The sequence below is a fragment of the Sipha flava genome, unplaced genomic scaffold, assembly GCF_003268045.1.
Source record: "Sipha flava isolate LNK unplaced genomic scaffold, YSA_version1 225_pilon_pilon, whole genome shotgun sequence".
Taxonomy (NCBI): Eukaryota; Metazoa; Arthropoda; class Insecta; order Hemiptera; family Aphididae; genus Sipha; species Sipha flava.
The window spans coordinates 562,695-578,372 of NW_020272859.1; the positions used below are offsets into that span (position 1 = coordinate 562,695).

A 15,678-nucleotide genomic window follows, 5' to 3' on the forward strand; every position below is an offset into this window, starting at 1 on the left:
ATTACCATAATAAAGTATATTGACCGTCAATAACAGTTATATGTAAGGCTGGACAGTTAACGATTTTTTTTTTAATTCGTTAAGTTAAGTTATTTTAAAATAATAAAGTTAAGTTAAATTAAAAGTTACTTATATTTTTTTCGTTAACTCGTTAAGTTAAAAGTTAACTTTGAAAAAAAAGTAAATTAACTCAGTTTAAAGTTAAAATTTTCTAATTTGTAAGAATAAAAAATTGCATACATAGGTAATACTAGTTTTTTTTACGCTCAAGCAAATTACTGGGGAAATTTAAAATAATACATAAAAGTATTAACTAGCTAATTAATAACTATTAATAACTAATTAATTAATAAAGAAATAATAAACTTTCACAGAAATATAATAAGCTAATAAAGTAATAAACTAATAACACTATATTATAAATTCTAACGAGATGTGAAAAGAACACATGTTAGTTGAATATTGAAATTAAATTGGAAATTATACCACAGTTGTTTTGTGATTAATCCCTCATCGACACTCACTCTCATGGTATTTACTATTTTCACAAAATATTCTTAGGATTTCCATGGGTTTATAGTGTTTATACAATAACAATGTTATAAAAATATAATGATAAAATATAGCCCATATAATGACTATTAAAGTTATTTTTCATATCATTTTCGTCTACAAGAAATTCCTATTAAAATAGTAAATTATAAGTATTCTAAAAACCACTTTTAATAATTTGTATTATTCTTTGCACTAAAATTAACTTAATTTAGAGACTTTTAAATAAAATTAACTTAAATTTAACACGTTAATCTTAAAAAAAGTAACGAGTTAATTAACTTAACGTTTTAACTGAATTTTAACTTTTAACTCGTTAATGCCCAGCCTTGTTTATATGTAATACATATACCTACCCATTTATACACTTATATTATAAATTTATAAATATCCTTATATTTAGTCACAGACCAAGGCCTAAAACGGGCATCATTATCGTCGATGATAAACTGAATACTGGAAAATTAAACCAAGTTTGGTTATAAACGTTATAATATCACTATACAGCATCGGTTTTTAACCTTTGTGTAGTGGCGACCCAAGATATTTACCAAATTTTTCCTGCGACATTTTTATAAATAATATTCAATGGCAGAATAAAAAATAACTATTTGGTACTCTTAATTGAATAACATTTTTTACTCTTATTACTTGTATTCATAACAAGTCATGATATTAATTACATTATATTTAAAAATAAACATTTCTTTTAATAATATTGTATTGTTTTTTAAATAATTTTTAATTTAATGACTTCCTTGGTCTTGATGTTGCTTTACCAATGAATCAATTTAGAGTTAGTAAGTGAAATACGCATCGTGGGTTCGACATTAAGCTTGTTTCTTGATTTTGTTTTGATTTTAGTTAATATCTTTATTACAACATGTAAACATATTAGTTTATGGCCTTTGCATACTCAAATTTAACTCATATAATAACGAAAAAATATCTGATAGATACGCAACTTTTGTCAATTAAGTCTAATTAAGTCAAAACAATTTGATGATCATAAAAATGTATAACCAACTAAAAATTAAAACCAACTAAAAAACAGAATTCAAATTGCAGGTCTCTACGCAGAGATATTGAGTGTTCTCATTTACTGTTTACACACTATATAACAAATTATTATTATAATGACTTTTAAAATAAGTCTTTTTTAATAACTCATGGACAGATATATCATATTTTTTAGTAATTTTAATATAGAAAAATACAAGTTATAAGGTTTTTATTTAATTTGTTACATAATAAATTATAGTAAATTCCAATCTTAGTAGTTTGTTAATATATAGTATATTACAGTATTAAAAATTATCTGTGTCAAGTGAAATTTCCTTTTCTTAATTTTTGAAATTCTAACAATTGAATAATCTGGAAAAAAAATAACAGTAATTTTAGTAAGCAAATACAGCATATTATATTTATTCATTATAACACACACATAGTCCCCTACAAGTGTTTAATTAAATGATAATTAAATTATTATTCAATTAAATAATTAAATGTTTTCTTCTTTTTAATAATTTAAATTGTCAAAAATTTGATAATATTAAAAAAATTATTTACTTTCAAATTATTTTTTTAATATTTGAAGATGGCCATTTAATAGGGATTGTTATTATTAAATTTAATGACATAAAATGATTAAATAGAAACTATATAAGGATAATAGAATAAAAAGGTTTTTTTTTTAAATATATTTACCCATACATTTTTTTTTAATCAATTAATATAATCATGTTTTAAAAAAAAAAAAAACCGCAGATATTTATGAAAAAAACTAATTGATTACCTCTATTATCACAGAATATAATATAATTAATAAATCCCTGTTACAATCAATAACAATTGTTTTTGATGCTTACATTTAGTGGGAGATGCTGAAGGCGCAGTCCACTGACCAAGATTCCGTATACTTTAGCCAAATCGATAACGGGTTATCAACTTGTTACCAGGGTGCACTGCAAGGAAGCGTATACGGGGCGCACCCCAATAACAGTTAAAAAAGTAAATCATACTTATCAACATTTCGAATTGGAATTAAAAATCTATGAATTTCACACAATTTTTTTACTGTGAATTATTTTACTGTAGAATATAACTGAAAGAAAATAAAGAAAAAGTCATAGTTATTAAAACTTATGATAATGTTTAAATTTATAAACTATTAGTATAAACTATAAACAAAACCTTAATATGAAAATCATTAATAAATTAATAATAAAACTTGGAAAATTACTATAAGATATTATAATTTTAAGCATACTTTTTACTATTTAAAAAATCACCAGTCACATAAATCTAAACTTACTATATAAAATTTAATTTAATGAATATCAGTAATTTAGTCTGATCATGATACAGTTTTTTATTTGGATAAAATTCTTAAATTTTAAATTCAAGACATTTAATTAGCAAATAAATATAGATTTTACTTAATTGTTTTACTATATTAAAAGTGTTTGATAATTTAAAAAAAAATTTTAGAATATAACAGATGATGAGTAATTATAAAATTTGATATATTTTATAATGAGTAAACATGAATTTTGAAGAAAATCATTAATAATCAAAAGCGATAGCACAAAAAAAAATTAACATAAACATATATTATACATACAATTGTAAAATTTGTTGTAAGAGAGAGAACTTTTATTTAAAAAAAAATATACAAAATGGACTGCCTGCCAAACAGTTTGATACAACATACTTATCAAACGTCACATTATTGGGTTATATAGGCATTATAACACATTGTAATTTGTAGGGTTTTGGGGTTAAATAATTATATATCTAGATATTATTTTAAGTCATAATTAATTATATACCTATAACATATATGTTTATTGAGGGTAAAAAATAATTTATAGCTGTACATACACAATTGCTACACACACTCAGTTAATTTAATTAAATAACTATAGGTGCTTATTAAAAAGTAGTAAACTATTTAAGATAGTATCATAATAAAAACAATTTAGGTAAAAAAAAATTGTATTATATATAAGAAATATGCAGTGATTTACATAACCTATTTAATTCTAAAACCACTGCAATTATTTATATAATTATTATTTATTATTCATATAATTTTTTTATAAATACAAAAATGATTATTTATTTTTTCAACAACAATAATTCTGATAAGATAATTTGAATTGTAATTGTGGTATTTCTAATATTTTAGTTTACCTAAGGATTTTAATAGTGTAATCAAATTAACAGCATAATTTTATTCTTCAATTCTTGATTAATTATATTTTCAATATTTAAACATTCCAACAATAGTCAATTATTTTATATTTCTTTTTTAATTTTTGTACCTACAAAAATACAAAAAATAATGAAATAATTCATAATTTAAAAATATATTTTTTTAAAATTACTATAAAAAATAAAACTATTAAATAATTACTCATTTAAGTAGCACTAAAACATATTAATAAATATTGAAAAGTTTGTTAAAATTAATTTATAATTTATTAATAGAACATTTTGAAGGTTCGCAGTGAAAAATCAGAATTTTTAGTCATACTTAAGGTTTATAAATATTTCAAATATAACAATAGTTAAATGAATCTTGTAAATAAATTACTACTTCATGTCTCAAAAAAAAAAAAAAAAAAAAATACTATTATCTAAAAGAAAATATACATACATCAATATTCTGACATTCAAAAATAGTTAGTAAAGTATAGTTAAAACATTAAAAAAAATTAATTTGACACTTATAACACATAGTTTATACATTGAAAATTTATTTACAATTTTATAATTATTTTATTTCAAAATAATAACATATTTTAATTATATTAATAGCTATAAAAATTTTATAATATTTTAATATCACATTTTCTTACATAGTTTTAAGATTATTATTATAATCGATCTGCGACTTGTAATAAGATTATTATTAAGATTTAAATATTTTCATATTTTCATTTTAATAAACACTTCAACTTACTTCATTAAAAGATTTTTCCAAGTTATTGAAAATTGTTGTATATTCTTTCAAGATCAGCCAGAATCAAGTATAAGTTTAATTTGTATCATGTTATCAATCTCCTTTAGCTGAAAAATTAAAATTAAATGATTGATTTCATATCAAGTTATCAGTATATTTATTTTGTATTATTAAATATTTACCCATAATCATTGAGACAGCTGTATATATTCTATAATCATTAAAAGTTTACACAGAAATTTATATTTTTCAAGACATCAACTAATGTTTACTCTCAACAAGTGATTTATATGTTAATAAACATATATAACTACTTATCTATTGGTAATTGATTTTACAGAATACATTTAATTCACTAACTTCAAAATTCTTACTTTATGACATCCAATACACGCATAACATAATATTATGTTTTAAACCAAATTCAAATTTTAAAGAGTTACATTACAATGTAGTAATAAATTAATCTTTTTGAGAAAATAAAACTAATTTAATAGTCCAAATCAAATAAAATACTTCAAAAAATTAGTGTAAAATTATATCTTAATAAATTTAATTTATTTTGCGGTCAAAAATTGACTCGCGCTTACATAATCATAAAATAGTTCAGAAACCGGGTAGATCTTACACTACTTTTATAATAATATGATATTATAGTATCTTCGTAGCTGATATGTGTTATCTTATCAATAGTTTATTAATCATTAGTTTATTCAATATGTCAAAAGACCGAATACCTATCTTTCTTCCGAATCGTCAAAAAATATTTATTTTTGGCTTACTTATATAAATTTTACTTTTACGTATAATTTTACTTAAACACTATAGGCATACGCGCGAGAGGTGCTGGATGTACCCGGGCACCCTCCGAAGTGTAAATGGGGCTCTACAATGTAAGTCTATGAGTAAGGGGCTTGTATCTTAACTGAAGTTCCTTAAATTAAATGTACTTTATTTTAAAATATTTGGTAAGGAATGAGTGATGTTTCGTAATAGAAAAACTAAAACTAAATTTTCTAAATTTTCGTGCAAAAAGTTTTTTTTGGTAATATTACAGCCACAGTTAACTCATGGGCGTATTTTAGAGGATGGGGGCATAGGGCCCCACCCTGAATCCGTATTTAAGGAATTGATTTTATGTGAGATACGTATTTCAAATTTTTTTAATGAGGATCATTTTATAACGAAATCAAATTACACGTTACTGTGAATACCGAATTGGGCTTACAGATGTTAAAAAAGAACTACACAAAAGTCGATTCAAAGTGGATCCGGCATTAGATTAAAAAAAAAAAAAACAAATTATTAAGGATTCACCTGATTTAAATATTATCAACAATTAAACTTATAAATTTTGAGATTGAAGAAAAAATTGGAGAGCCCCCCCTAGAAGTAAGTCTAAATACGCTCCTGAGTTGACGAAAAACGTACAAATCATAAATAATTTAAGCTGTTCGAGAAAAGTATACAAGATTCAAGGAAAACATATTGATTAAGACTAATATATTACCTACATAATATTAAATGGAAAATTAAAGTTATGTTTATTTAATAATTTATACATTATAATTTATTAAATATGCCTACACGTTTTGTTAAGATAGGGCCTAAAAGTATTGTTGGCATCCAACAAATACAGGTCTACACATGCCTATGATAGGCACATGTAATAAGATGTAATACATTATCTATGTCATTATAATTTGTATTAATGATGTTACAGAGGCGGATAAGCCCAATGGTCTACTGTCCAAAAGGACAGTTCACGAACAACATTTTTTCAAACACTGGATTTCATCAACATGCAACCTGAACCAAAGTTTATAATTCATATTTGTATATATATATATATATATATATACAGTGCTCGACTTGAGGGGGGGACGCAAGGGGACGGAGTACCCCAACTAATTTACAGACATTTTAGCGTCCCCCTACTATTATTATGTTATAAATATAACGCTTAATAAGTTTTGAGTACGCTCTTTTTTTTAAATAAATAGAGTCACCCTTCTTTAATTTTTCCAAGTCGAGCATTGTATATATATACTGCAGTGACAGCTAACGATAGTGTGCTTTATGTGAAATAAGTATTTAAACTTCATCTCAATAGTTAAGTAAGTACTTATATGTTAATCATACTTTATCATGTGTGATAAATTTCACAAATTTTTCTATTCGCAATTTAATTTCAAGTTCTTTCAGTCTACTGACTGGTTCAAGCTTTAATCATAAATGAAAACTGTATTTAATAAATCATTTTAATTACTAAGAAAATAATAAAAATGTACAGTAATTATCAATAATCACTACTGTACAGTGGCGTATCCAGGATTCATTTAACGGGGGTGTTTTAAAATTTAATAGACTTATGGTAAGTAGAGACCTTGCCCCCTCCCCGTATTACATAAATAAATTCCATGTACTTATATAAATGAAAATGATTACATTAAGACAGCATATGTAAAACCTACAAGTTGTATACAAGGTTTATTCAAATGATCAAAGTAAGTTAACAATTTGGTGAAATACCATAAAATAAGGTCGATAGGGGGTGTTCTAACACCCATATCACCTCTCCCTAAATACACCCCTGCTACTGTAACAATATAATAACATCAATGATACCTACTTGTGATGCACTTTTATACAATTAATATTGTCTTATCAAAGGCGTTTTTGAGGAGGGGGCGAAGAGGGCATTTGCCCCCCATGGCTCATATTTTTTTTTGAATATAATACATTGATTTATTTAAAAAATGTAATGTATAAATAATTAGGAATATAAATTACTAGTCTGTCATTATAATATGATAATAAATTCAATAATATGTCAATTTGGGGTCATGGGTATCAATTTTTGTTTATCTTCTTATAACATTTTTGGTTGTGGAACCAAATGATTGTAAACTCCGCCAGTTTTTTTATTGTGTTTTGCCTGTAAATATTTTTATAGTCATCTAAGAAATCCATTTTATAACAGTCAACCGAGTGTTCACATTTTTAGTAAAGTCTTACCGAATTTCAAACCCATACTTATATAAAACTAAATGGCATATCTCAAGTAAATAAGCTAAAAAATTTCATATAAAAAAAAAAAAAAATGACAGTGGTACAGGATGCTATAAATAGGTGTACTAATGGAGTAATACAAGACTTAGAATATTTACAAATTGTATCACATAATTTTAGTTTACATACGAATACATGACATAACTATATATTTTTAGATTATTAGGTATAATGATTATTTACTATGATTTTTTTTTACAATGCTTTAAATATTTAATGTGAACGATATGATATTATATTATATTATATTTTTTTTTTTAATAATATATCATATTAATTTTATACTACTACAGTAGAACCTCGATTAACTGTCAGTCTCGGGACCAGAGCTTTGACGGATAATCGAAAAGACGGTTAAGCGAGCAACAAAAATTTAAACATACATACATATTATTTATTTAATCGAACGAACACACGTGCAATATATAACTGACTAACTTTTCAAAAACAAAATGCATCAACAAAATATCTCAATTAACTGTTTTTATTTCACCCATTAAATAAATATGTATATACATATACTCGTATACCTATAGTTTATCTAGTTGATATTATCGGAAAATTTCGAATTATATATATATTATTATTTATAACCTATTCATACACAAGTGGCCCGACGGTTAACCGAGAAAGACGATTAATCGGGGGACGGATAATCGAGGTTCTACTGTACTTGATTTTCTTCACTGACCGAATTTACATGAACTCAATTTTACCTGATTTTTTTCAGTGGTGGAATTTACATGAACCCAATTTTACCTGCTTTTTTTCTGGCGGAGTTTACATGCGCCCGTGGAATGAATAGTGGTATTATCTTCCCCGAATATTGCTACGATTATAGACATTTACAACCATAACCGAGGTATTTATCAGATAATATAAAGTAACACTTTTTTTTACCACATATTTACTAGTTAGTCATTTATTGGTGCATTTATGCATATTGTATATTTTTGTATTTATTAGAGCTATATAAGTCCTTAATAATTTTACTCGCCTATTTCTTTTTTACAGCATAATATCTGATACTTTTTGTTGTGCTTTTTGTAGATATTTAGATTTAGTCATTTTTTTTGTGCACAAATGCATGCATATTTGTGTATTTCATAGAGCTAGAAGCTCTTAACCCAAATAATAATCATAATAACTGACAATATTTGTTTCAATATTCTTTAACTTGCAAATATTGGCCAAAAATATACTTTTGTAAATTGAAAATATGATTAAGATCAAGAATAGGCCAGCATAGACTAACAGGTTTGGCTTTGCTACATGTGCATAAAAATATTATTGTATCCATTAATGAAACAATCAACAAATTTGCTAAAATGGAAATTTGGAATTTGTTATTTGAATACTTACCAACCTTATGTCTTCTACTTCGATATTTGTTAAATTAAGTTACCTATCTAAATTGTTTTTTAAAGTTTTTAAAAAATAATTAATAGGCACTATTACTACTATGATTATTTGTGGTTTTTTTTTATACAGGATTCAGACTGAAGGTACAATTTTAATATAAGAACTATTTGTGTTGTTATTATTAATATATATTTTATATGCAGTAGGTTTTAAATATATTTATTTCAATTTGGTGCTTGTATTTTTATTTATTCACTCGAATGAATAACAGGAAAATGAGCTGTAGGTAATGAACCAGTTGCATACCCATGAATTTTTTAGGGGGAGGGTCCAAAATTTTTATTTTATCTGTTCTCTAATTATAATTATAGTTTAATTCAATAGCAACAAATTACTATTAATAACTATAGTAATATTCACAATAGTTATACACACATCACACATATCCTTCACAAAGGTTTACTATAATAGGTAGGTTGGTACTATAATTTGAAATCAATTTTTATTTGGTAGTAAAATGTTATAAAAAAAATACATTATTTAACTAACAATTATAAATAATATTAAAAAAGCAGTATAAATTAAGTATGGTTTATACATTATAGGTACATTATATAATCTATAAACTTTGTATATTCAAGATAATGGGAAATTAAAATACACTATGTACTATTTACTATTAAACCATTGAGTATATAGAAATTTCATTGGGGGACTCCGGACCCGGAAACCTCCCTCCCCCTGTAATGAATTGTAAATTATTTTTAAGTTTGTATTGAAGAAAAATTAGTTTCCCCCTCCCCATGGTCTCAACTCAAATACGCCCTAGTGTCTTATAAATAAAATACTTATAAGTAAATTACATTTTTTATAATATATCATAATAAATTAAAAAGATACACCTTAAGTGATTCATTAAAAGTTTTGAAGTTCACTTCTAATAATGTTTAAACGCGTTCAAAATATCCATTTTCAATACTATATTCTAAGAAAAATATTTTTTGGAATCAAGTATAAATGGATTAAGACGCTCTTTGAGGGACCACCTCATTAGAGCGTCTTAAGCGGGAAAACGTCTAATGCAGAAATTGAAAAAAAATAAAGTGATTGAAATATCGAGTTTATTATTTTATTATTGAACATAGTTTAACAGGTAAGACATTTAAAAATTATAATTACATATATATTTTACTATTGAATTTAATTAAAAAATCAATACATACATTTATCAATAAACATATGTATTTTTATTATTATTATTATATATTCTATTTTATTACATATTAAAAAAATTATCTATTTTTCACTTTTCGAGTTTCTGATAGGTGATGCAAATCAATAGTAATTGTAGGATTCGATATTGGATTGTCTGGATCTTTTTCTTCTTGATCGTCTTAAACCTCATAATACGATGAAATACATACCTACTCGTTGAGATACTGTAGGTAATGTGGTAAAATAAAACGATAAGTAAGTACTTGTAAACAAGTAATAACAAATAAAAAGTCAATAACTGCACTTTATCGTAATCTATTGAACAAAAGAGCGTCTTATCCGATTAGATAGATAAAAACCGAGCATCTTAACCAGTGGTTAAAGTGGGATGGAAGAAGGAGTATGGCGTTCCCCTTCCATGCTTAACTTTAGTTTACCGTCCTTTTAAGTTTAATTTCACGGTTCAAATATTCATTTAATCGTAAAATGTATGTTAATACTTGCATTAAAAGTATAAAAAAATTATTAATCTGAAGTATAGGTTGATAACGCAAAAGTGTTAATGATTAATAATTATATTATGGTCATAACACATACATATATATATATATATATATTATATCAATATCGATTTGATATATAGAACGTATATATTCAACGTTATTGGTTATCACTAGGGTTCGGATTAATACCTGTATGCACTTAAAAAGCTTAAAATACTATGCATTTATGCATTAAAAAATCTTTAAATATGCGCTTGATATGCTTTAATTTATTTTTAATAATATGCAAAATATGCTCTTACCCAAAATAAATGCATTAAATATATTTTATTTTTTTTTCCCCATAAATATTACTATAATATACTAATATACTATTCAATTAGATAAACTTATCATAATATCTCTAGTACAAATATTAACTTATAATATTAATTAAAACAAATATTTACACACATATTCAACAAACAGAACAAATACTTTAGTTAGGAATCATAATAAAAAATGTGATCAAGTGTTATATTTGTCTTATCATGTATTATATGTTTATAAATACTAAATGATCTTTCCACATATACTGATGTCAGTGATACATGTTTCATAATAGCCAGAAGTGTACCCATAAATTTTTTACGGGGGGTGGAGGGTGGGGGGTTCAAAATTTTTATTTTATCTGTTCTCTAATTATAATTATAGTTTAACTCAATACCAACAAATTACTGTTAATATACTAAAGTATGGTTTATACATTATAGGTATATTAAATAATCTATAAACTTTATATATTGAAGATAATGGGGTATTAAAATACACTATATACTATTATTATTAAATCGTTTAGTATGTAGAAATTTCAATGGTGGGGGCGTCCGGACCCGAAAACACCCCCCTTGGGTACACCCTTGCTATTGGCCATAGAGAAAATAATGAAGTTTTCTGAAAGCTATATTTCATTGTTTTTTCTGATATAATTAATCCGATTTGTTTTAATACTTGAATTCCTTTATTTTTGTGATACAGTTATGAATAAAATTAGATTTTGTATTACCTAGAAGTTTTGTTATCTTGTATATTTGATAAATCATTATCTTATTTCTACTGTAATATAAAAAATAAAATAATTGGTTTAATGAACTATAATACAAAATATGCTTAAATATTCGACATTTTTCAAATATACAGTCATCCCAAAAATATGCATTTATGTGCAAAATAAAATTTTTCTTCTGTTATACAAATCGTTCACATTTCTTACTCCCATCAAATGGCATACACTCATTACAAATATGTAAATGCATACAAATTCGGAATCTTGTGATAAAATATAGATATATTGTATTTATAACTTATCACTTATTGTATTAAATATGACAAATATTATTTTTAGACCTTATTCTAAGTGCCTTATACTAAATAATAGTATCATTTTTTTTTAATGAAAATCATTAGTAAGGAAATAATACTATATTATATTACCAGGATAGATTTAAATGTTTATTTAAAAGTTCAAACTGAATTTTTCGTTGAAACTAATTTTTTTGATTATTCATATAATTTTATTACTTTCATAATAATGTTAAGTATATTTTAAAATTACCTACATATTATACTATTTATACTTTATCTAAATAAATCAAAAATTAGGTGTTGTATTTATTAAGATTGAATTTGTTGTTATGTACATAATATTCAAAAATTGTATAAAAAAAGTTTTAAAAATGGTATTTAGTAATAAATTGTTTGCAAGATGTATATTCTACATTCTCTCTTTGGCCGGAATATAAGTAATTAATAGGAATTGGATTTTAATTTAGTACAAAATTAAAAATATTTAAATATATATTTGTATATTATTTCAAAAATAATTATTTATAATATTGAAATATTTAATTGAATATAAGATAGAATTTACTATAATTTATAAATAATACATAATACAAGTTAAACATTTTTATTTTGAATCATCGAAATAGTTTTCGTGGAATAAAGAGTTAGATATGACATATAATTTGAGATTTTCAAATTTAAAATTCCGGTGATTCGATCTTATTATTGCTTTATATCAGCTAAATGATCTCTCCGCATCAACAGAAGTGATAGGTGAATATTTCATACATATTAATTAATTTGGATTGTAATCTATTTCTAAATTGTTTTTTTGGAGTTGTGTTTAATAGTATATCTCTTACCGAAGCTACAGCGTTAAATCCTGTTATTTTCTTCAGTATATTTTGAAATTTTGAATTACTTAAAACTTTAATTTCTCTAGGAACACGTTCCAATTGCTTTATGGTATTATCAACTATTTTTTAGACTCTCGGTTAATGCCATTTTAGAAGTTCCTCATTTTGAAATAGTAGCAACTAAAAAATCCAAAATTAAAGGAAATAAATGCTACATTTTTTTGCAAGTTTTTGCATTTCATGAGTTCAATAGTTTTTTTTTATTACAATTGCAGCATAGGATTCTAAATTTAAAATATATATGTTTGTATACGACTTAGCGCTTTTAAAAATATTTTTTTTAAGTATATTTTCGTCCATCGTAAAATACTAAAATAAAAACGGAAATTCTACAATAATACAAATTACCTATGTATATTTATTTGTAAAATATTTAATTATTATTTATTTATTTATAAAATATTTAAAAATATTTAAAATAAAATTAGCATCAGCTTATTCAAAATTAAATGAAATGTACATATATGTCAAAAACTTTCCAATGTTAAAACTACATAAAAATATTTATTTAAATTAAAATCCGTTCTTTAGTAATTAATATGCGTATTTTAATTATAACTACGGAGTATGTATATTATACATAATAATAGGTACCATATACATATATATATACGTCCGTGGTTAATTTTCACAAATTAAGTCAACAATAACATGGATTAAAAGTTAAATTTATATAAATATTTTAAAAAATCGGAAAAAGGGGCATGTACCCTTCCCTTGACTATGGTACTGGCTGAGGGGACGCCTTTTTTTTTGCATTAGTTTTAGCCCCCCCCTGCAATTATTTTTCACTTTAACCACTGATCTTAACAGGTAGTTTTTCATTGACTAGTATAGGAAATGTCTAGGAACCGACGGAAAACAGCGTCTTTTGGCAAGAAAGCATTTCAGGCAGGAGCGTTTTTTAGTAAGTTTTACTGTATTATAAGTATTTTAAATGTCTCGCACCATCCCTCCAGCTATGTAGGTAACTGAAAAACAATTTCATAATAAACTTGTGAATAGTAAATAACTTTATGAATTTCTAAGTATAATTACTTGAATATTCTTAAAAATAGTTTATTCTTCTAAACATTTTTCATAATATTTGAAGATTTTAGATACCAATGGTTAGTTTTAACTATCTTAATCATGTTTGACATGAAGCTGACAAAAAATTATCTTGAGAATAATATTCAATTTCATCTAATTAGGTAACTATATAATTATTGTAATAAAATAAGTAATTTTATATTTCTTAGTTTGAAACATTTATTAAAACTACTACCAACTACTAGCTAATTTATGTAATTTATAAATATTGAATAATTCTTTTCAATCACGTTTTTGATGTTTGATAAACAGTAAAACCAATTGTTTTTATATGTAGTTATTGACGATTATTGACAAAGTGTTTAAATAAAAGAATTACCTAATTTATAATTATCTTATTAGGTGATACATATGAGTTTCAATTATATATAATTTATTTATAAATAAATTCACCAGTTATTATATTGGTACTACACTGATCTTTATTTACCATCGATTTTTAAATGAAATGATATCAAAACCATGAAATCTATACGCAAAATAAATATGGTTAACACAGCAAAAGGTATTTGTATGAAATCAGTATTTGATAAGATTTTTCAATTGGTATTGTACATTTAAGTTCATTGATCATTTGTAGTATATTTATGATTTAAATACATGCTTATAATTTAAAAAATATGTTTCCTATTTCTATGGGTAGTCTCTTGTCAGTTATAGATATCATTAAAAATGTATTTACTAATTCAAAATAGTATACTAAACTTATAATGCTTGTTTTTATATTATAATCGATACAATATACGTATTGTTAAAAAATACATTATTATTCTATAGTTTTTTTTATATATATATTTAATGTTGCAATTAATAAATTTAAACTTTGATTAAAATCATTCCCAATTATTTAAGTAAAAAAATCAGAAAGTGTGTGTGAATGAATAAAATACGTAAGAAATTCAGGATAAAAATTAATTTAAAACTTAACAGAATAAATACACTTAATTCTTCATAAGCTAATAATGAAATTTGAAATTATAGTATTGTTATGGAACATTTTTGTTTCGTAATTTTATGAACAATATAACTTAAACTTAAAATTTAAACTTTTTTATTATCCATACAGACACCTACTTAATCGAGGAAAAATTATTCTGTTTATGCGTTACGAAAAAATAATTATTTAAGCATTTGAATATTTTTTAAGTTTAAATCGAGTAGGTGACAAAAGTTGGACGTACAGAAAACGGTGACGACAAGAAAATGCAACAGTTTGGGTTTTGCTAATTAATAATATATTCTAAAGGATTTTTTTTCAATTATCCTAATAAATATACTCAAGTACAGGCAGTGGCGACCTGCGTACATTTTTTTTTTGGCCGGCTGAAATATAACCTAGGTTATTGGCCCCTCACCAATGAGGCTAATAGCAAATGGTAGTGGGACCTTTTACAGTTTTACATTTTTAAAGATAACTAGATAATTGTTTCTCTCATTTCTGCTTCTAAGCTACTCTTTGATATGTATAGTAATTCCTATAGTTATAATTATTATAATTAAATAATTAGTTATCATTAATCTTTCATTATCATTAATATTTTGTTATTTATACCTGTAAATTTATTGGGGTCAAAAAATGTTAATGCTTGTTCAATAGTTCTGTTCTGACATTTTTTTATCTTGCGTTTTCGTTGTTCAAATAATTTAGTTTCACAATATTATTAATATTAGTATT

The 15,678-nt window shown here is 24.1% G+C and overlaps 2 long non-coding RNA genes across 3 annotated transcripts; one reads left to right on the forward strand and one right to left on the reverse strand.

Annotated features, from left to right (window-relative positions):
- Positions 1–1,799: 1,799 nt before the first annotated feature.
- Positions 1,800–4,870, reverse strand: LOC112683398. 2 transcript variants are annotated; one of them, XR_003148586.1, is made up of 5 exons: positions 4,702–4,870; positions 4,520–4,626; positions 3,748–3,878; positions 2,421–2,656; positions 1,800–1,926 (listed from the first exon to the last, which is right to left on the reverse strand). It is a non-coding gene; the product is annotated as an uncharacterized LOC112683398 (long non-coding RNA). The 2 variants fall into 2 exon arrangements; XR_003148585.1 differs by lacking the exon at positions 3,748–3,878.
- Positions 4,871–5,021: 151 nt separating this feature from the next.
- LOC112683399 lies at positions 5,022–8,429 on the forward strand. Its single transcript, XR_003148587.1, has 3 exons — positions 5,022–5,412; positions 6,243–6,636; positions 8,322–8,429. It is a non-coding gene; the product is annotated as an uncharacterized LOC112683399 (long non-coding RNA).
- Positions 8,430–15,678: the final 7,249 nt, after the last annotated feature.